At 41.5% G+C, this 21,151-nt stretch overlaps 1 protein-coding gene across 2 annotated transcripts in view; it reads right to left on the bottom strand.

Moving 5' to 3' along the window:
• The window catches only part of sipa1l3 (signal-induced proliferation-associated 1 like 3), a 65,787-nt gene that overhangs the window by 34,819 nt on the left and 9,817 nt on the right, over positions 1-21,151 (bottom strand). The gene's annotated exons all lie outside the window — the stretch shown is intronic.

Raw genomic sequence — 21,151 nt, 5'->3', positions numbered from 1 at the left:
CAACAAACACGTCATCAAGCATATCTCCTCTAAAAACGGAGTTTGTTTTCACATTAGCTCAACTAAAAAAACAGAATGATTTAATCAATACATTATTTTATCTGGAAACGTAGAAAACTGCACATTTTTGACTTTGTGTCCATTTACCTGTTCACCCTCCCTCAACCCCACAGCTCTGAATGTGAGGGTGAAGAAAGAGAGAAGGTAAAATAAGAGAGGCTGTGCTCTATGATTAGAGGTCATGGGGCCTATGAACAGGGAGAGGGGGCATAAGTAGGACATGGAGGGGTGAAGTGAGGCCACAAGAGGGGGGTTGGTGGGAGTCAGCAGACATGATGTCCTGAGGGGGAGGCCCAAACTGTCTGACATATACAGTGTTCATCAATGCTGATCAATCAGGGTCCACCTACCCTGCTGCTTCATAACACTGTCGTTGGTTTTGTGTGTGTGTGTGTGTGTGTGTGTGTGTGTGTGTGTGTGTGTGTGTGTGTGTGTGTGGCAATGTTGGAAACTAGACATTAGTGACAGAGCGAGTGTCTATTTTTCAAAAGCAACGTGTCAGTGCTTAAGAAATCAGCAGCGTCAGCATGGATTTAAAGCTCAGGCTTCACTTCACTGCCCTGAGGAGGAAATTAAAAAGTGGAAGTGAAAACTTCCGATGCATGGCCGACTTTGAGCCATGGACGCCAGCCTCAAAGTGATTATACCATGCAGTACAACTTTTGGTGAAGCAGCCGTTTACTTTCATTTTCAGACACTCAAGTACACGTATTTTCTTTTCTGTTATTACGAAAATGAACAGAAATACACATTAACAAGCCTTACAAAACACATTAAATATCTAGTAGCATGTGACTTGCAAAAAAGAAAAAATCTAAATGATAAAGAAAAGTGTTTATTAAAAATGCAGATACAGAAGATTTCATGACGCTATGAAGATTTTCCCTTTAACTCTGAAGAAGGCAAAACATCAGCTCAGATGAAAACAAAGCTGACTCGGCATGAGAGAGGTAACTCACAATAAAACAAAACGTACTTTTTTTGCACGTTATGTGCATGGTAGCTATCTGATGTCTTCAAATATTGTTGCACACCTGGTTGGCTGTTATATCAGCACCACCGGTGTTTTCACTTTCTTTCTAACACTTTGAAGTTTCCACAGGAGCTGGATGATGCCTCACTTAAGAGCCACGGCCACACAAAAAAAGCTGGAAAAGATGTCAAGAGCGCAACAACAGGAGAGAAGGGAATCATACTGACATACCATAGCTGGTAAACCACATGCACACATACCACACAAATACAGGCTCACAAAGTGCCACAGGAATGAATCATCACCTCTACAACACAGGCTCTGCTTAAAATGTTTGGTATGAGGATCAGAAAGATGATATTTTGGCTTTGCACCTGCAGCTTTAAACTAAATCTTGTTAAGTTCTTTGAAACATGTTCTTATGTCAGCAAAACCTGGATGTGAAAGACGGTGCATCTGTTGCAGTATGACAAACTTGGAAACGGTCCACTGGCTCTGGTGATTGTCTGATATTCCAATAAAGGTTCTCAGACACCACCGAGCAACTTTGAGCACCAGGATGAAGACAAATGACCTCTGTGGTCTCTGTAAGCAAGGCACTGAAGAAGCAGGGTGGGATTTTACAGCACAACTTCACCAACTACCAAGGTGCATGTGTGAAAGGCTAGAAGAGGTCAAAAAGCTCCAGCAACACTGGACTGGAGATCAACTTAATTAACAGATTAGGCCTCTGTCAACAAAAACAGCACATCTGAACATCGCAGAACCTTCAGGTGAAGTGCAGCGCTCAGAGCTGGAAGCAGAGCAGACGTCTGCATGTCCCCGGCTGTAGAGACTCTGGCAGGAGTCAGAGCCACAGAGAATGACTCCACAACTTAATTTACTGCTGACAGTATATCTGTTACACAGCTAAAACACAGCCGGCTCACTCCCTGTCTGCGCGTGTGCATGGACAGCACAAGTTCTGCGTAAATATCTTTATCAAAAAATAAAATCGTCTGCTAGAGGAGACGTGCAAATCAAAGATAACCAGCCCTAATGGGGTAAAAAGAGTTTATAGACCTTTAACCATCATCATGATTACAACAGGATTACTGTCACATCTCTGATGCATGAATATTTCAGAGCAGTCGCTGAGTCAGGACTCCTCCAGAGTTCAGCCCGCTGAAGTTTTATACAAACAGTGAGTTGACAGTGCTCTTATCAAAAAGGCTGAAAGGCAACAACTACCTCCGTGCAGCAGAGTTAGAATAGATTCAGCTCCAATTAAACCAGTTTACTGCTGATATTAACGAAAATGTATACAATTTTTTTACTGCTTGCTTCTCAGTGTGTACTTCTACCGAGCAGAGCCCAATTGAAAAAAAGAAAAAAAGAAGGTACAATAAAACCTTTTAAAATACAGCTGGTCATGTGTTAACAGTAGTTGCTTGTTGTGGATACCACCAAATAGTAAAGTAACACTTTCAAGCAACATGGCAAACATTTATTGTTTAATTATTCTCAGATTTGAGGATTTGCTGATTTTTAAAATTGGGGGCGCTGATAGCCTAGCTATTATGTCAGGTACCCCATGTATGGAGGCTATAATCCTCATCTCATTTGCAGCCCTTTTTAAGGCTCTATTAATCAATTCATCTTTATTAGTATGGTGCCAATTCATGCCCAATGTCATCTCAAGACACTCAAGAGCAGGTAAAAGACCCTACTCTTTGTTTTATTATACAAAGACCCAACATTAATCCATCATGAGCCCTGAGCAACGTTTAGCAAAGTTACAGTGGAAAGGAAGAACTTCCTTTAAGAGCTTTACTTATCATTTAATCCTCAGACATTATTTTATTCAAGCTTTCTTAATTGGCAGAGAAACTACAGGCTAACTGCTTTTAAAAAAAAAAAAACCCTGATATGCTTTCTTCTTCCTTTGTAACTGTCTCATACTGACTTCTTTAATTTATAAATTAGCAAAAAGTTATTCATAAACAAGCGGTCATTTGATGGCATGTAATATATAATATGCATATCCTTTAAATAGTCTGCTGTGGTCTGTAGTAAACAAACTACACGGGAGGGAGGGCAACCCCTGCAGGGAGGGGTGGGCAGCCCCATTCACACTCCAACACTAGGAGGTGGGAACAGCCACACTTTTATCCCTTTCTCGTCTCGTGTTTCTGCACGCCCATCTCTTCTCCCCCTTTGATTCTTGCCACCTCGTCCCATTGGAATTCAAATGAAGCACTGGGCTCCTACAAGTCACTAAAGTGAATGACATGCGGCTCCTAAGATGTAGCTGGGATGTAGGCAGGATGTAGAGGGAGTGTTGCATGCGGGAAATCAATTGTAAAAAAGGATGAATCCATGCTGTTTTAAAGAATCCTCGTGCACGCCTCCAGATGTGCTGATCGATCAAAGCTCATCAATAAGCGAGGCTTTATTCTGATGTAAGATAGATCATATCCCAATGTTTCCCCTATAAATCAGCAAAGTAGGGGTACACCATTTGCAAATCTGATGAGTGTCATGCAGTGATTTATTATTCTTTTCTTGCAGCAAGTCATCAAACACCAAATTACGAACCTTTTATCCAGATCTGCTTCAGGCTGTAATTATCTGCTCACAGAGCATTTTTGACAACAACCCTAAACTGTGCGTAGGTGTTTTTCCACCATTATTTATCAAGGATTATTTTTTTTAAATCATTACTTGCTAAGAAACTGATTGCACACAAAAAAAAACACATTTATACAACTCATATGACTCAGTTTTATAAAGTAGGGAATAAATCTCTCTGGTTGACTGTGTGCTTTAAACTCTGGGCAACGTAAAGGGAAAATACAGTTATGAAGTCATATGCTACACACAGAGCTCCTTTCACCAAACCACTTGGAAATGCTGCTGTAGCTGTTTGATGGCTAAGCTGGAGCTGGTTGCCATAGGAACGAGAAGGTGCACTGGCAAAAAAAAAAAAAAAAAGACACTCCATTTAGACCGCAGGCAATTAGGACACACAACCTGAGAGCAGAGTGATAAATAATAAGACTGAAACCCACTCAGTAATCACCATAACACCATCATCAGCTGGTCACTGAGCAGCATGCCTGTGATGTCACTGCAGCACAATGCAGCAAAGCTCACACACATGCACACGACAGTCGCACAGTATGAGCTTTACTGCACTTCTTTGCCATTTTTTTCATTATTTCAAATTAATTATCGGTCTTTAAAAACTTTCACCCAGCTGTCCTCAGATCTGCTCCTTCTCACTCATGTGGTTAAATCATGCAGTCCATGTCCCCCTCGCTCGGCTGCTCTTCCTCTCTCTGAACCCACGACCGAGCATCAAAGCATGTTAGAATGGCCTCTAAACTCTTTAAACACATGAGAACGCTCAGGGCTGCAAACGTGCCCTCATCAGCAGACTTTCAGCATCTGTTACTTGTTTTTGTTTCCATAGCATAATCTGGTGTAGCAAATTCCTCCTGTTTTCTATACGTGGTTGTCTTATCTCACTATTTGTGTTGAATTAACCGGCCATATGCCAAGCTTTAGAGCCAGCTGCACGGACAGACTTTTCAATTACATCTGCGAGGCTTGACCCAGGTGACAAGGTAAGTCAAGAGGATTAGCAGAGGAGGAAAACTTTATTGTGTGACTGGAAGTTTATGTGTTAAGCAACCACAAAGCCTGTCCTTTATAACGACTTTACAAGTAGCCAACAAAAGGCTCTAAACTCTAACTCTAGATATCTAGCTTTCTGACAGATACATAATGAATGAAACACTATTTAGATTGTCCAGGTCTGCATGGCTTCAGGTAGTAAAGGGGGAATCTGACCCCACAGATATTTCTTTCAACACTCAGTCTTTCTCCTGGCTCATCAAGGTATATCACCTGGCGTCAGGTAGCCAAGATAACCATCTAGATTTCTGTCAGCTCGCTACAAACCGCCAGGCCCGCATTTTATCTGACTAAAGCTGCCAGACGCATTCCTGAGCAGTGACGTGCCGGTCAGACACAAGACAAGTCCACATCTTTTTGTTGAAATTATCACACCAGCTTCACTGATTCTTTGATCAAAACTCAGGCCAGAGGGCAAATTCATAACAACACTGTGTGGAAACTCAACACTTACACCCTTGTTTTCATACCATAGTGTTTTATGTTGAAACTCATAACAAGATACTGTTCAGATATTTTAAGTATAACTTTGTTATCTCTATCATCACCCAAGAACAGCTTTAAAAGCAAACTACAAACACTACAGATGATAAGATAGATGGCGTACAGCTCACAATGCAGAAATAAATTAAACAAAGACAACAGGAAGCCACGAGACCTCAGCTCCTGCTCTTGGCCTCAGTCTCTGTCCCCATGGGTGAGTGTGGTGAAACAGGGTGTGTTTGTGTGTGAGCGTGCATGCAGCAGCAGTAAGGGCAGGTCCTCGGGGTGACTTACGCCGTCACAGCTGTTGCAGCTCCCACAGAGACGTCTCAGGGGAGAGCAGCGCGCTGCTGCTGCTGCTGCTCCACATGGATTAACCAGAGGGGCGTGCATAGGGATCATTGAGGAAAACTCTCACGCACAAACATTTACATGAAGACAGAAGTAGGGCTGCATGTTTACTACAGAACTTACCTTATTATTGTATGGCTTGAGTTCAACATTAAATAATTAATTAGCTCTTATCATCTACATTAACAGGACGTGATCCTGAGATTTTCATTTGTGTGCTTTACCATTCTGTTATAAAATAGGTGATTTGTTCACTCTCTTTAGTCGCAAAATAATGAAGCCATTCAAAAAAAACAGAAAATACTGTTTTTAGTTCCTCTTGAGTTTTTATTTGTTTATTTAATTCGGCTAAAAGTTTTTTTTTTTTAATATCTTGAAAAATCCCCTGTGACCTTCCCTACTGTTCGGGTGGTTGTATCACCTTTTTTCTGCTATCTGGAACAATATATTAGATGGTGACATACATGAAAGTTAAATAACGTATAATATACAGCTAATAATTGAAAAATAAAAGGATATTAAATGCTTGAATTTTCATCACCTAACATGTTCTCAGGAATATGTGGTAAACATTTTCTTGAGCTAAAATTACTTGCATTTTACAATTGCTGTTGTTTGTATTGTCATTATTATTATTTTTTTTTATACATATTTTGAAAAGAGTAAAACAAAAAATCAAACAAATCAATGCCATGTCTGTCCTGGCTCAACCTGGCTCTCAGTAGCCAACTGATCACAGACATCACTGCTATGATTTCTCAAACAAAACTATGCAAATGATGACAGTGTTTTGTCATGATGCAGCTGGGCATACACACCTGCCAGAGCACTGTCTCAGTGACACTATATCTTTATGAATGGGAAATGTTGGATTTGAGTTTGCTCACCTGTCGAGAAGCTGACTGCTCAGAATGAAGATTATGAGAGAAGTCTAAATACATCTGTCCCTTTCAATCTGTCAGGCATTACAGTGATTAGCTGCTGGTGTTTCCTGTTCATGTTCTGTACAGCTTGACAGAGGAGGGGCAGTCAGACTACTGTGTGGTGCAGAAAAAACTGCAGATTCACTATTTGTTCTTCAGCTTTAAAGACTCTCATAGTAAGTTCAAGAACTGGACGAGGACGACAGAGATTCAAATATTTTGACCATAAATAAAGCTTTAGGTGCAAGAGGATGATGAGACCCTGAGGTCAATTGCAATAAAAAACGATTGACTATTTTCTGAAATTGGGGGATTTATAATCACTGGGCTTCAATCATTATTCTCAACTTAAATAAGACCATCAGAAATAAAAGATTGGTTAGAGCAGCAGACTTTCTGCATTATTGCCTGAAAGTATGAAATCCTCGTCTTCTTATAGGGCCAAGATCGAGAGGTTTACACAGTGGACATGCCGACATGTTTGTAGCACTGTGCATCCTTTCCTACTAGAGGTTTACAGTATTGTTATTTCTGTGAGATTAGTGGAACAAAATATCAAAGACGTGGAGATTTATTTTTGGAAACAGTCAGCTTAGCAGTTTCTCCCTGCTTGCAGTCTTTATGCTAAACCATGCTAAGCTAAGAAAATGCTGGCTTTGAGTCTTTATTGACAGAACAGCCACTGTAAAAAGTGCAATTTTGCACAAGATCTTATGCATGTACACTCAGGTTATTTTTTTTTAAATAATAATGCCTTCCATGGAGGAAGCAGAAGCAGGGGAGTGTCGAAATAAAAATGTGTTTGAGTGTGGGTATTTCAAGGTTCTTCCTGTAACCGAATCAGAGCAGTGACAGACTAATGAGGCTAAATGATGATGAGGCTTCAAGAAGTGAAGGCCTCCAGCAGGGACAAGAGAAGATGTGTCAAACAGCTGGGAGGGAGTCAGGGCTTTTCTCCGGAAGCTTTACTTTTATAGACACTCTATCTGGCAGAGAAAAGCTGCTCTGCTCATCTGAAATATTCACTGGGAGCTACGGTTAGAGCTGTACAGTAAATATAACGTTTAAGATGGAAGTCATGATTATTATCGGATGTATTAATGGCCCTTCAAGCACGTTTCCACCTTTAAAGGAGGGTCAGATGTCAGGGTTAACAGCCCGCTCTCAGATCCTTGAAGTACACGCCTCCCTCTCACTACCCTGCCGAAGCTCTCAACTCAAGATATATAGACTGTGCCGATGCAGTCTACTGATGTTTAGATGTGAGTTCTCATTCAGCACCACCATGCAGGCGGCCAAGCTACAGACTTAGGAGTCCATCTCACCAGTTCCAGTGACTGGATCAGGGGGGTTCAAGCTCGGGGTAAGCCTCAATCAGAAAATTCTTAAAGCGCATTCCTCATTTCACCTCACTAAAAACAGATTATTTAATCAGTGCAAGCACAGAAATGAGCCAAAAATGGGATTTCAAGCTAAGACTAGGATCTGGACATATTCAAGACATGCTCAAGAAGAAAAAGACCATCACACTGCAGTCAACTGGCTTAGACAGACATAACAGAGATAAGTGATGAAGCTGTATCTTCAGAATTGAGTATGCGTGCTGACTTCAGACCTGAGATGGATTAAATTATTGAGAAAAACTACAGGTCCTGAAGAGGCAATGAACATTTGTACACCCTTTCTCCTGAACCACCTTTTAGTGGCAACTCTCCCAAAATTAATAAAAAATACATTTGTAAACTTTAACGGCTTTACTCTGGATGGGGACAAAGTATCGATACAGCAATAATTATATCGTTGTCCTGACTCGTGTGATACAATTATTGAATACCTGGTGCCAAACTTTTTTTTTTTAAAAAAAGGCTCTAAACAGATTTCCCTGCCAATCTGATTCACTGTGTCACTTCTTCATGACTCCTCATAGGAGGAGCTTATGACAGGAATGCCGGAAACGTGAAGTGAAGTTAGTTGGCCAAAGAAGAAGCTGACAGCGGGATAAAGTCAGACAGTGGTGAAAAAAGTTTATAGGATAATGTATGAGAAGAGGTGGAAGAGACACCAACTAGCAGTGAAAAAATACATAAATCCTGCACTTGAATTTTTCAATTCCTCAGTTAATCAGATATTTTGATGTTTCAATAGATGATTGTCTCGTTATAAAGCTTGTATCACTGTATTGTGATATGATCGTTTTGTGGACCATGTATTGCGTATTGTATCGTATCATATCATGAGTTGCCCTGGGATTCCCAGACCTCTAACTAATATTGAAGCTAATTGACAGCGCTCCCTTCAGGCTGACAACACTTTCTTGAGCCACTTAGTGTGATTACCTTTTTTAAATGTTAAAAGACTGTTCCACAAGCTGTTTAATCGTAGCCAAAAAGGCAATAGATGAGACACAGGAACAACAAATATGTTAAACTCTTAACATGAATTCTCACGGTCTCTTGGCATATAGGTAAAGCATTTATTCTCGCAGTCCTTTTCGGGGACGAAATATGAAAGAGACCACAGCGCAGTGCTAGGAGCTAACATTCATTTTTTAATCATGACATCTCCATCAGTAATGTTTTAACAAGGCTGATTAACAAGAAGTGACACTGCTGCCCTCTTTTCTGCAACCTACTCTGCATGATGCATTGACAATGGTAAAAAAAGCACGAGGTCAAGGGGTGTGTGTGTGTGTGTGTGTGTGTGTGTGTGTGTGTGTGTGTGTGTGTGTGTGTGTGTGTGTGTGTGTGTGTGTGTGTGTGTGTGTGTGTGTGTGTGTGTGTGTGTGTGTGTGTGTGTGTGTGAGTGCCTGAGTGTGTAGTTTGTTGGGGTTACAGTGTAGTCAAACAAAGAGGGCCTGTGACACAAATCCAGCCAAACTCTCCGTCTCTCTCTCTCTCTCTTTCTGCGTCACTGTTTGATTCCCCCCTTGAATGGTTGCATTGAAAGAAGAGGCAGTTAGGACCTTATTGTATGAGGGAATAAATGAGCTCTCAGGGATAAACCTGACTGTTGCAGATCATTTCCCCCCCCAGGCACAGTCTCTACAGAACTGAATGGCTCACACAGACCTGGGATCAGAGTTTGTTATTGGCTTAAAAAATGTCCCTCCACTTGGAAATCAAGATATTATAATTCATAATGGACTGTTAAATGCCTTTTGTTTGATTTTAGGGCTTTGAAAAGTATGTCTGCAGTGGCCTCCGCCCAGCATTTATGAAGTTATATGACCTAGATACGCTCAGCTGGTGGAGATAGAGCGTGGCAGGGCTGAGAGATAGCGGTCAGAGATAGAGATAATAGTCCCTGCCGGTTTCTCTGATGCCTGTGAAATGATGGACTGCTTTGGGGATTTCTATACAGTACGCACTGTAACTGGATTTTCAGCAAAGTCAGTGGTTAGGTCCAGATAGAGTGTGGGAAAGGCTTGGCATATTGTTGGAGTAATACTGTAAAGGTCAATTTAATCTCAGAACAAGTGAAAGGGTTTAACCGCTGGTGAATTTGGAGATTATTCTGTGCGGTTCCTCCTCCGTGAAATGAGAAAGGCTTATTTTAATTTGATTCTAGTTAGAAAAACCTGACACTGACTGTTGGAGCCTACAAAAGACAGGAAAGCGTATACTGGTCTGGAATAATCTCACAGTAAAAGGCTTTATATCCATTTCACATGCTCTCGGGTACAAAGTGTGGCTCAAAGTTTAACCTCAATCTCGGCAATGAAATAGTAAAGAGGGATATATACACAGGCATGAATGTCACTATTTCACACAGGAAGACAACAGTGCTCCAGTGCAGCTAAGTAAAACCAGCCTGAAAGTCTACAGTTTTCCTGAGTAAGCAAGACCCCAAAACATATTACTACATATTTTGTCCTCTCCACTCCTGTAATGAGTTGATGCTGGATTGCCAAACATCCTCTGAGGAAATAGCATGAGAAAGGCCTGGAGTAAACGTGGTGAACAACAGGGATTGCCGGGTTGTGGCTTCGAATCACTTTTTAAATGCACATTGCTCCAGAATACAAACATGTTTGACATTATAAACATTTCAAATCAGTTTGCCTAGTTGGACTAAAGATCATTCTTTAGTGGGCATTCATTCTTTGAAGCTCATGTGATTTTCTTTTTTTTTTTTGGTTTGTGTCAATTTTGGCACTCCCTTTGGTCAAAGCTGTACCTCTTATCTCTTAGTATATTATGTCATGTTCATGTGTTTCTAACAAAAATCTGTATGCTTTACTCAAACAGTCTATTGTATAAATCACCATGAATCTTTGCTGTGGAAAATAGAAAAGACTGATCCAGCAGCATACTGTTTATCACTTTGTGACACCAACCCCGCAGGAATGCTTTCAGGCATTTAAAATCACAACATAAAAATAATCAGATTTGTTGCTGATGTTCTTGTTTAGCTCATACAGAGCCATCAGTACATGTATAATTCAATCCTAGACCTTGACTTTCCCATTGCTTTAAAACCAGATGCCAATAAAAGACAGGTTTAGACGTATTCTAGTCTCTCTAAATACTCACAAATCATATGCTTGTTGTTGACAGAGTTATCACTGGCTGTAATTACTCCTCCTGTTTGTACTGGCCATGAATCTTTTAGAGCAACGGTACTGATAAAATATGAGGATCAAAATCCTCTGTTTGCTCAGTTATGCCTTCATGTGTTCATCCAAAGCTAATATGAGACTTCAGCTGTCTGAACCTGTCCTTTAAAACAGTGTGTGGCCTTTTTATCATCACAGCATGTACCATCATGTAAATGTTCAATGACTATGCTAAAAAAAAGTTTAAAGTTCAAATGTTTGCAAAAAAGAAAGAAAACTAGTTGAATTGAACGACAGAACTCTTCAAATAAAGTTGTATTATTACATTGGTGGTGGAAATGATGACCATAAAAACATCTGACATGATGGTTAAAGAATCGTTAAGGGACAGACAGTCTGACTTTTCAAAAGAGGAAAGAGTAAGTCTTACTTTTCCTCAAAGAATTATATAATTCACATGTCTCTCTGTAGCCCTGTCTTAACCTAACCAAATATGTCTTTTTCGCTACATTCAGATGGACGGTAATCCCACCAAACCACAACACATGACCCTGTCCTGAGGTGATCCTGACCCAGACCCCTGCAGTCCACCACAGGGACTCTAGAAGTAGGCAGCAGAAGCAGGCTAAGAGCTGCTAGAGGAAATTAAAAACACAGCTACCACTCCCCTGTTCCTCCCTTTTCCTCTCTCTCCTCTTGAGTAAAGCCAACTACTGGTACCTCCTGCTAAAGTCTGTGTACTTAAGTTTCAAACCTCTTATATTTATATATTTATATATATTTATTGCTGCAGCAGACCCAGAGTCTCAAATTATGAGAGAGCAAAGGCTGTGTGTACGGCCTCTCAGTGTCCTGCTCAAAAGGAATCAACTGAATAGAACTGCTTAACTCTGGTTTCCTTAAGATTTGAAACATTTCTCCAAAAAAAAAAAAAAAAAGCTAAGTCTGAGAAACTCCTTTTCCTGTAGCTCCTCTCTCCGACTCTGTGGTCAGGTTGGTGAGAGATGTCTGGGATGAGATTTCAGCAGACTGAACATGGAAAATAGAAGGAGAGGGGAACCCCAAAAATATGATCCTCTGTATTTTAACAGTCACTTCTTGGAACATCTGACTGTATCAACTGCTGAGTGTCTGCTCAGCACAACTGATGTAAAAAAAAACACAATTCATGCTATACAGAAAACTGTAAAGAACAATTAGATAACTTTCTGTTGTAACAAAGTTAACCTTTCAGTTATTTTCTTTGCTAACTTTTTATTACCGTTTTTGAAAGGCTAGCGGGACTTGTGTCAACAAAACCTACCAAAGTTTTTTTTTTAATGCAGCAGATTTTCTATTGGAAGTCGTGTTAACGTGGGAGATAGAACATGACAATTCATGAGTTTCTAATGTGAAGTTTAATAACTCCCTGAAGCCCTTTTCTGTACAAAAACATCAATTAAAAACAATGAAACGCCTCTACCATCCAAAGATATCAAGATATCAGAAACGGAGGAGCCAGCAGCGGAGAACAGTGTTGTGTGTGCTTGCAAGTCTGAGTGTGTATCAAGGATGGAATTTAGCAACTGTCAGCCGTCAAATATGAGTGTTTTCTGCAGTGGCGGTTGAATTTGCTCAATTTACTGTCCTCAGTGGCGGGTAAATAAAAGTTAAGCTACAGTGATTTTTGACAGAAAACATTGAAATTGAATCCCGGTCTTCTGGTTGTTCCACTGTGACTTTATGAGCAGAAGTGGCCCTAAATGCTCACTGAACACAGGGATCTGCCTCTTCCTCATGTCAGTGTTAGCAATGATTAGCTATGTGCTGGAATGGCTTAGCTCAGTGTCACTTGAGAGTAGCATTAAAAGAAAGCTTAAAAGAAAGTGGCACGTAAAAAAATGAGTGACTGGTTACTCATCCGACCTCATAAACGTTGTACACAAGTGATTCAAAGAAAGAAAATCAAGCTATTTTGTCTGTGTCTCCATGTCTGTCACTCTTGTGGAACGGTGTCACGTAAACACGTTCAAACAGCCCAAACCATAACCCCCAAACAAAGCCGCTGGTTGCTGGAACACCTCGCAAAACAGGAAATACAACTTCATCGCAGCAGCGAGGATGACTGTGAGCAAAGCAGGCAATCGAGTTTCACTGTGCAATGACTCACTGCACACCTCCACGAACAAGGAGTAACAATTTGTTTCTTTGGCAGTCGTACCGACAGCACGCTGGCCAATAACCTCCTGACTGAATCCAAACAGAAACTGTGGGAGAGAATTGCTTTTCTAAATGTCAGCTGATCTTTTCCCAGGCAGAGAGCTGATAAATCCTCCTGATATATTAAAATGGCATATTGGAAGTAAAAAATACTGGGGGGAAAATCCGCTAAAAGACTATTCTGAACAAAGATCCAACAAGACTACAACTTCCTATACACCCCCACACTGTAACTCTAGTAAGGAAATCATAAGCTACTGTGGTGTGCGACTTACTTCAAAGCCTCTGTGGAAGGTCTGGTTAATGAGAAGAGCCGGCCTCTTTAAGCGCCACATGTGTTGCTGAATCCCACACACACACACACACACACACACACACACACACACACACACACACTTTCAGCTCATAACTATCTCTGTATGTCCATTCACTGCTCCGTTTGGCTTGGCATCACCCTCATCTTTGGCTGTTTATTTTCTCACAGTTCTTCTGTGTCATACTGGCAGCTCTTCCCACCTGTGTGTTGCTGCTCATTTTTTTCTCTTTGCCTGCCAGATGGACAGAGCAGAGGGAGAGAGAGTGGGTGACAAACAGCACAGCGTCCAGTTCTCGCTGGGTGGCCTGTGTCCGAGCTGTTTGCTGAAGGTGTCACAACAGCAGCTCAATGCAAACGTAAAGTCCAAGAAGCACACACACACACACACACACACACACACTCACAAATGCTGTGCATTTTTGAGTCTAATGAAGCTACCGCTGCAGCCACCCACCATCCACTTAGTGCTGTGGTTTTGCTCTGGTGCTTTTTATAAACACAGACCTGGAGAACATGGGGAACAGGTGTCACACATACTCTGTGGCAGCTGAAGGAGGTTTAAACACTGTAGCTGAAAAATGGTCTGAAAAATACTCTGCACCTCTGTTAAAGACATTTGACAGAACATTTCAGTTTGTTATCCAGCCAGTCGCAAATCACTCAATGAGGCAAATATTGACTGAGGGCAGGCTCGGGCCCTGCCTCTGTGCTGCACCACATCACCTTGGATTTAAGCTCAAAATGCTGCAGTACATGTTCAAAGCCACGCCACCCACTTCAGCGTGTTACTCAATGTCAGATTGATTTAAGAAAGTCAGAGACATGTTTTGTTTTTCAGATGAAACTCTCAGATCCACATTTCAAAGAAAAAAGGCTTATTGTCATCACATATGAAAAGGTCAAGCAGTAGTTCAAACAGTGACTAGTTCAAACAAGCCTGTACTTTGTGATAAACTGCATACAGCTAAACATTTTTTTAAATTGACTCATACAGGATTAGATTGACTCATACAGGATAAGATTGCATTCCCAGTCAATCTGAATCCCCTTTTACACAGCGTGTCCATACTCTGTAATTCTGCTATATTATTCTGTCATTGTTGTGCTGTATAACAGGTATGCAGACAGAAAGGTGCAGAAAAAATAGGTCCGCCAATAAACCAGCAGCAAAGAGCTGAAAAAACGTCTGTGTGTGTGGGGAAGCTATCAGGACTCTAAGGCGCTGTGAGTGTGACGTCAGTGCATTGATTTAATTTCTTGCCTATTGCTCTTGTGAAGCTGTAAAAAAAAGCTATTTACACCAGGCTATTGCCACAGTGCTGTAAAAAAAAAAACCTGCCATCAACATATCTTTTAGCCTTCACATTTAACCCGGCAACTGCATTATATTGGTATATTGGTGCCCTGCTGTGTGATTTAACATTGCGTTATTGCACTGTGGAAGCACAAGTGCTGACTTCGCACATCAACAATAACCGCAAGGTGTAACTGGTGTGCTGTCCTGTCTTGAACAGTCAACGTAAAAGGGGTTACTCTGTAAAATCCTACACTGCTGAAGCAACATGAAGGTACTGTATTATAGCCACATTCCTTGTATATGTAAGCATACCTGGCCAATAAAGCCAATTCTGATTCTAACATCACTGTCGTGGAATCCCTGTGTAAAAGGTAATTTATAGTCTGTGCTGAAGATGTTCCCTGCAATGTCACATAATATAAGCCCTTTTTATTCAGGGGGAATGGATTGACTGACACTAAATCTTTGGGTTAGTGTTATGCTCTTCTATGATTGTGGGGTTTTTAAGCTCCTCTCAAGGTGGAAAGGTTGAAGCACTGTTTGATTATGACTGACTTGGGCTACGAGTAAAGCCGTATCAGTCTTACAGTTGTCGATACAATGTGAAGTGAAAGCAGAAGACAGTTTAGCTTAATAAGGACAATTAAAGGCTTTATAAGGGTTTATGTGCAGGACTATTGCGTGACTTGCTGGAGTCTTATTTCATCATTACGTTGCCTGTTAAACTCTGGCACAAAGATGTAACACATTTGATTTTGTACAGGATAAACAAATAACTGGTCATTTGAGCCATGAGAGATTCTGAGATGGTTTTTGTGGCCTTTAGACTCTATTGCTATTTGCTACCCCACTTGTTTCCAGGTTTTTTGTTTCATATCATGAGTCCCAGCTGTGTGCTAGCAGCAAGGCTTCAAACACAGATATAAATGTGAAATCATCTTTAAAAGTGCACAGATCATTTTCTCAAGGTGGCATTTGGATCATTCATTCCTGTCCACATGATGGGTGTCAAGAAAATCAGTTGTATGAGATAAATCCTCCTGATGTGTTTTGGAGCCCAGATGGTTCAGAGTCTGTCTTCAGGGTTCCTCCCTTCACAGCACTGTATGCACTGAGCCATCTGTTTAACCAAAAAGACTGTGCCAGGCCAGGCCAGGGCAGGCCTTAGAACATGCCAGCCTACTTAGAGTTGCAGACATTTATTTGTGTATAATTTGCATTCTCAGTTTGAAACTTCCTCCCTTAAGCAAAGAGGTAACGAGGGATGTATGAACCTACCCTAGACCGCATAACAACAGTCTGAGATGTGCCAGAAAATAAAGATCAGCTTGCTCATATATCGTCAACAATTTCCCCATTTTCTAATATTTAAACATTAAGTAATAAATTCTGGCCAAAATAAACAGATATAGCAGTAGTAGCAACATGTTACTTTGCACTAAAACACAGAGCAGTTGCCCTAACTCCACCGGACATAAGGGAGTCTTGGGAAGACAAAGATCTTTTTTTATGAGATGGTAATGAGTCTTCATGCCTGCCTGAGCTCATCAGCGCATTTATGCACTGTTGGACTACATGCCACTGTACTGCAGGCTGCTTTTAAAGTGGAGGTCCGCCATGTCTAAGCTGCTTAGACTCTGCCAAAACTTGCATACAAAAACAGCACAACATCCATCATTGTGTCTCATCAGCTGAGCTTCTTTTCCTTCCTTAGCATCTATTTGATATTCTGTATGTAAAAAGCCCAATTTGTTCACCATCTCCACCCTGTGCTCTGCTCCACACACAAACCCCTCAGACAGCTCTTCCCTTTCAGTGCTAAAATCATCCTTTGTTAATTATAAATCTCACCATGTCCTCCTCTTCAGACGGGTAGTGAAGTAACTCAGAGAAGACGATACGAGGAGAAAAAACCAACAGAGGTCGAAAGAAGTGAGACAGTGATTTAAAGAAGGAGTTCAGATGACAGTTATGAGAACAGACACTGACAGGAGAGTTTGTTTTGGGGAAAGAGGGATAAAATAAGAACTGGGAACTCACTGAAGAAGCGTGGCTGACCCCAATTCAGCCATGACTGTTCTGCTAGAAGGAGGGGGGTTTGGAGTCTAGACGAAAACCTACAGTGACAGGGCTGCTGCTGCTGCTCCAACAACGCACTACCCCACTACTGAATCAGCCTTCACTTATTCCTCCTCTTCTTCTTCTTCTTCACTTTGCACTTCCACTTGCACACAAAGAGGAAACTTCTTCAACTTTTGTGTGGAAAACTGCTAAGTTGTGAACGCTATATGTTTACAAATGAACAGATAAAACACAAACAGCTTTGTACACTTTTGGCTGCATTAATGGTGGTCTACATTTCTCTGTGCAACCCACCCATGCATGTGAACAAAGGGGAGAGAATGCTGCACATAAAGAATGCGAGGAACGTGGCGTTATGAGCCTGTTTTAATAAGAGAGGGAGCCCAGCATAGTTTTGGGGAAGCAGGCATGTGATGCTGGAAGTAGGCAGGGAGAGGATGGACTCTAAACTGGACTGTGGTCAGACCCCTGGGGGCAGAGGCCAGCCCAGCACAAACCAGTCTAGAGGGGGGTAAATAAACATGCCAGGCTGGCTGGCTGTGAGGGCTGCAAGGGCCAACAGGGGGGCTCACTTCAAACCAAAGCAAGGCTTTTTCACTGGCGTGTTTATGGCCAGGAAATTGCCTGACAACACTCACAACATACTGCAAAATGGACTGCTTTGCACACATATGCATCCACTTGTGAAACAAATAAAAACATCATGCTGGTGCAGATAATAAAAAATTGTCGCAGATAATATTCTTAAGCAGCAAGACAAACAACAGCCGCAAGCAACAAACTATCAGCTCACCCTGGGAGGGGGATTAAAAGCACTTAGCTCACCATTTTGGCAGGAGACCCTGAGATGGTGTGCTAAGTGGGTTAAAGCTCACCCCAAGTCTCATAATCGCTCTAGACTCCCCCTCTTCCACCTTGCTCTGTCTGCCAACTCCAGCCGAGGGGAAACATTTCAAGTCCCACAGAATACTTGAAGATCTGAGGTAGAAGGAGTCGGCTTACAGTTATAAAGACTTGCACCAACGTGGATTTCACATGGACACAAACTAGCATCAGATATAGGGAGGACAACTGCTGAGCTTTCCTTGCCCTGGGGGTGAGGTGTCCTTGTTTTACAAGGGTCTGCTGCTCTTCCTTTCACACCTACCGTAATGTGTGATCCACTCCTAAACTTTTTGTTTTAATGAGAGAGTTAACTTTACATCTATGTGGCTCTTTTTCGATTGATTTGTTTGCACCCTGTGTGTAACATTACAAAAAAAAAAAAAAAATCCCTTACCGCCCACTTGCAGGCACTTAAACACACACATGCACTCCTCCTTCTCACAGAGTGCCATTAGCCTGTTGTAACATGAGGCTATGGTGAAACAGTAGTACTGAATCTTGGCGGGCCTGGCTCCTCTCAAACACAGTCCCAGGCCCCAGAGAGACCAGGCACTGTTTGCCTGCGGGACTTTGACTAGTGAGAGCAAACACAGTACAGTAGGTCTATTGAGACCAATCTGAAACGCAGAGCTGCAAAGAGTACTAACGCTGACGCTGTGAGAAAAGAGGGAGAGACAAAGAATGAAGGCCAATAACCAGGGAATTAAAACAGAGCAAATAACACCAGAGGTGAATCTGAAAGGTAAAAATGTACAGTAGATTTTCAGGCACTCTTTCCGTCTGACAGTCTACTGTAGGCGACTCCTGCAGTTATAATATTCCAACAAAAATTATCCTGCTGCATCGGCAACGGTCCTCGTGATCCAAATCCAGAAAAGATATAATCTTAACACATTACATCCATAAAGATCCACAGCACAGATTGATTCAAAACTTCTGCAACTGTTTGGCCATTTCCTCTGCACTAAATCATGACCTCTGGCAATTTGATTGACACCTTATTTGACTAATCAGGACCTTGCATTCACTGTTCCTAGGCTAATTTAACCAGTGAGTGAGTAGAAAACAGGACGTTTTCTTTCACCCCTCCATGGCCAGCATTACATTACACATGAAACATATGTGTCGGCTGTAAAAAAAAAAGTGATAACAGGGTCGGAAGACTTGTTTCTTCTGAGAGTCAGGACCAAGTGAGGTCAGCTGACTTGAGTTGGTGAAAGGGAACTAAAACATGTACTAGCGATAATTATTGGTTAACAGATTAAAATAAATCTCTGTCACCCATCTCTGTCGCTACCCTACTATACTCATTTAACAGAAGATTAACGCATCATCATCAATAAGAACTGCAAGTTGTCCAGTGTGAATATGACCTGAAATGTGAAGAAAGTGGACAACCATTTATCCAATACAAACTACTTCTAGTTAAAATCCTTCTCTATCCATCACTTTTCTTAAATTGAATATGCTTTGTTGATGTATTTAGTTTTATGGTTCTGTGTATTGTAGTGCATTGTCACCGTCATAAGGAGGTTTCCAATAACCGTTTGTTCTTATTTGACTGTTTCTTTTGGTCTTATTTATGATGGAACTCTGCAAAAATGATCCTTAATCTGCCTGCTTTTTGAAGTAACTGCTTCAGACGCCAACACACACACACACACACACACACACACACACACACACCTACACACAAATGTCTGCAGAATAAGAGGCAGGTGGTGTGCACAGGTGAATACAGTCTATTCAGGAGATATTATAAAGAGGGGTTTGTCTCCACTGAAAGAGGATTAAAGGGGAAAGGTGTGGCTCCTTTCATGTGTTTGTGTATTTCCTTCACTGTATGAACTCACCATAATGGAAAGTGCAATGGAGATACAGGATCTACTTCCAACGTGAGCCTCGACTTATTTTAAAACATGTTTCCCTTCTAACTAGTGATGTGTCGTCATGAACGATTCGTTCAAAACGAACGAATCATCTGGGTGAACGAACTGAACTGAATCACTTACTGAAAAGAGTTGTTCATTTCTCAACTTTAGTTGCGCTCTCCTCTCTCCCTTCTCGTGTCTCTCTCTCTAGACCGTAAGAGTCGCTCAAAGCCCGCCCTCCCTCCCTCTCCTTTCATGTCAGTGATACATACTGACTGAACCAACAGGACGGAGTCGGTCGGGAGCAGAACTAAACGTTCGGCTGTGTTTCAGCTTATTAAATTCTGATTCACAGACAGAGCTGCGGAGAAGTACTGAACGATTCGGTGAACGAATCTTTTGAACGAATCTTTTGAACGAATCACTTTACTGAACTGATTCAGTACACTGAAAAGAACTGCTTTTCCCATCACTACTTCTAACCAGTATGTGGTTATGAAGCTGAAATGTTGGTGATAATTTATGTTCACCTGTTGGTTTAGGCCTCACCATCAATCACACAGAAGGATGAGGGGGAGTTTTACGCGCTGATAGAGATCTCAGCCCCTCAGAAATATCCCAGTTATGTGGACAGACAGCAGCATCTCTGAAGTGGAATTTGCTCAGTAAAAACAGCCGAGTGGAAGGTGTGTTGCTTCAAGCAGCCTCAAATGAAACTCCAGCAGAGGGACTGCAGCAGCAGCAGCATATCATCATCATCACTTCCTCAAACTTGGAGCAAGGATTGCTCGAAGGCCTGCTCAGCTGTCACTCTGCTCATTTTTCCTCCTGCGACCCACAGTCATCACGGTCTGGGCCTAAACTAGTACAGAGCGCTGTCACAACAAGCTAAATCCCTCCAGAAGTCACCTCTCTTTCTTTCTGTGTTTGGTTAAAAGCGTGGCGTGAGTCCAGGGTGTGGTTCTACAGCCATGCATGTGCACCCACACTGAGCTGCACATGTGCTCACAAAAGCAAACACTGGCCTAGTTGTTTTCCAGGCACAGACAACTGTGGTGTTGAGTGCAAACATTTGACTAATGGCAAAAAAGTTTAGGAGGAAAAAAAAGTATAGAAATGGATGTAGAGTTGGAGAGAGGACAAAGGACGAGTTTAAAGGCAATGTGCGTTTTTTAAACGAGGAAAGCAAATGTCCTCTCTCAACTCCTAAGATTTAATCTCTATTTATCAAACATGATTAAACATCATATTATCTGATTAATTGAAGAATTTTGTCCCAGATACAGTACGCTTTGCTTTGCTAGGTGCCTGCCATGAGAATGGCATCAAACTTCTCATGCAAGTCTCAGGAAGACAGCAAAAAAAAAAAAGGTGCATTTCTCAAAAATGTTGACCTTCTGCTTTATAAATTGTGAAGGAGTTGGGAAAAAAAAACTTCACAGCCAGAGGCTCCCAACCGAGCTGTCAACATTTCTGTC

The sequence above is a fragment of the Labrus bergylta genome, chromosome 11 (assembly GCF_963930695.1).
Source record: "Labrus bergylta chromosome 11, fLabBer1.1, whole genome shotgun sequence".
In the NCBI taxonomy this organism is placed as follows: domain Eukaryota; kingdom Metazoa; phylum Chordata; class Actinopteri; order Labriformes; family Labridae; genus Labrus; species Labrus bergylta.
Note: the sequence above shows the minus strand (reverse complement) of the source record. Positions and strands in the feature narration are given on the sequence as shown.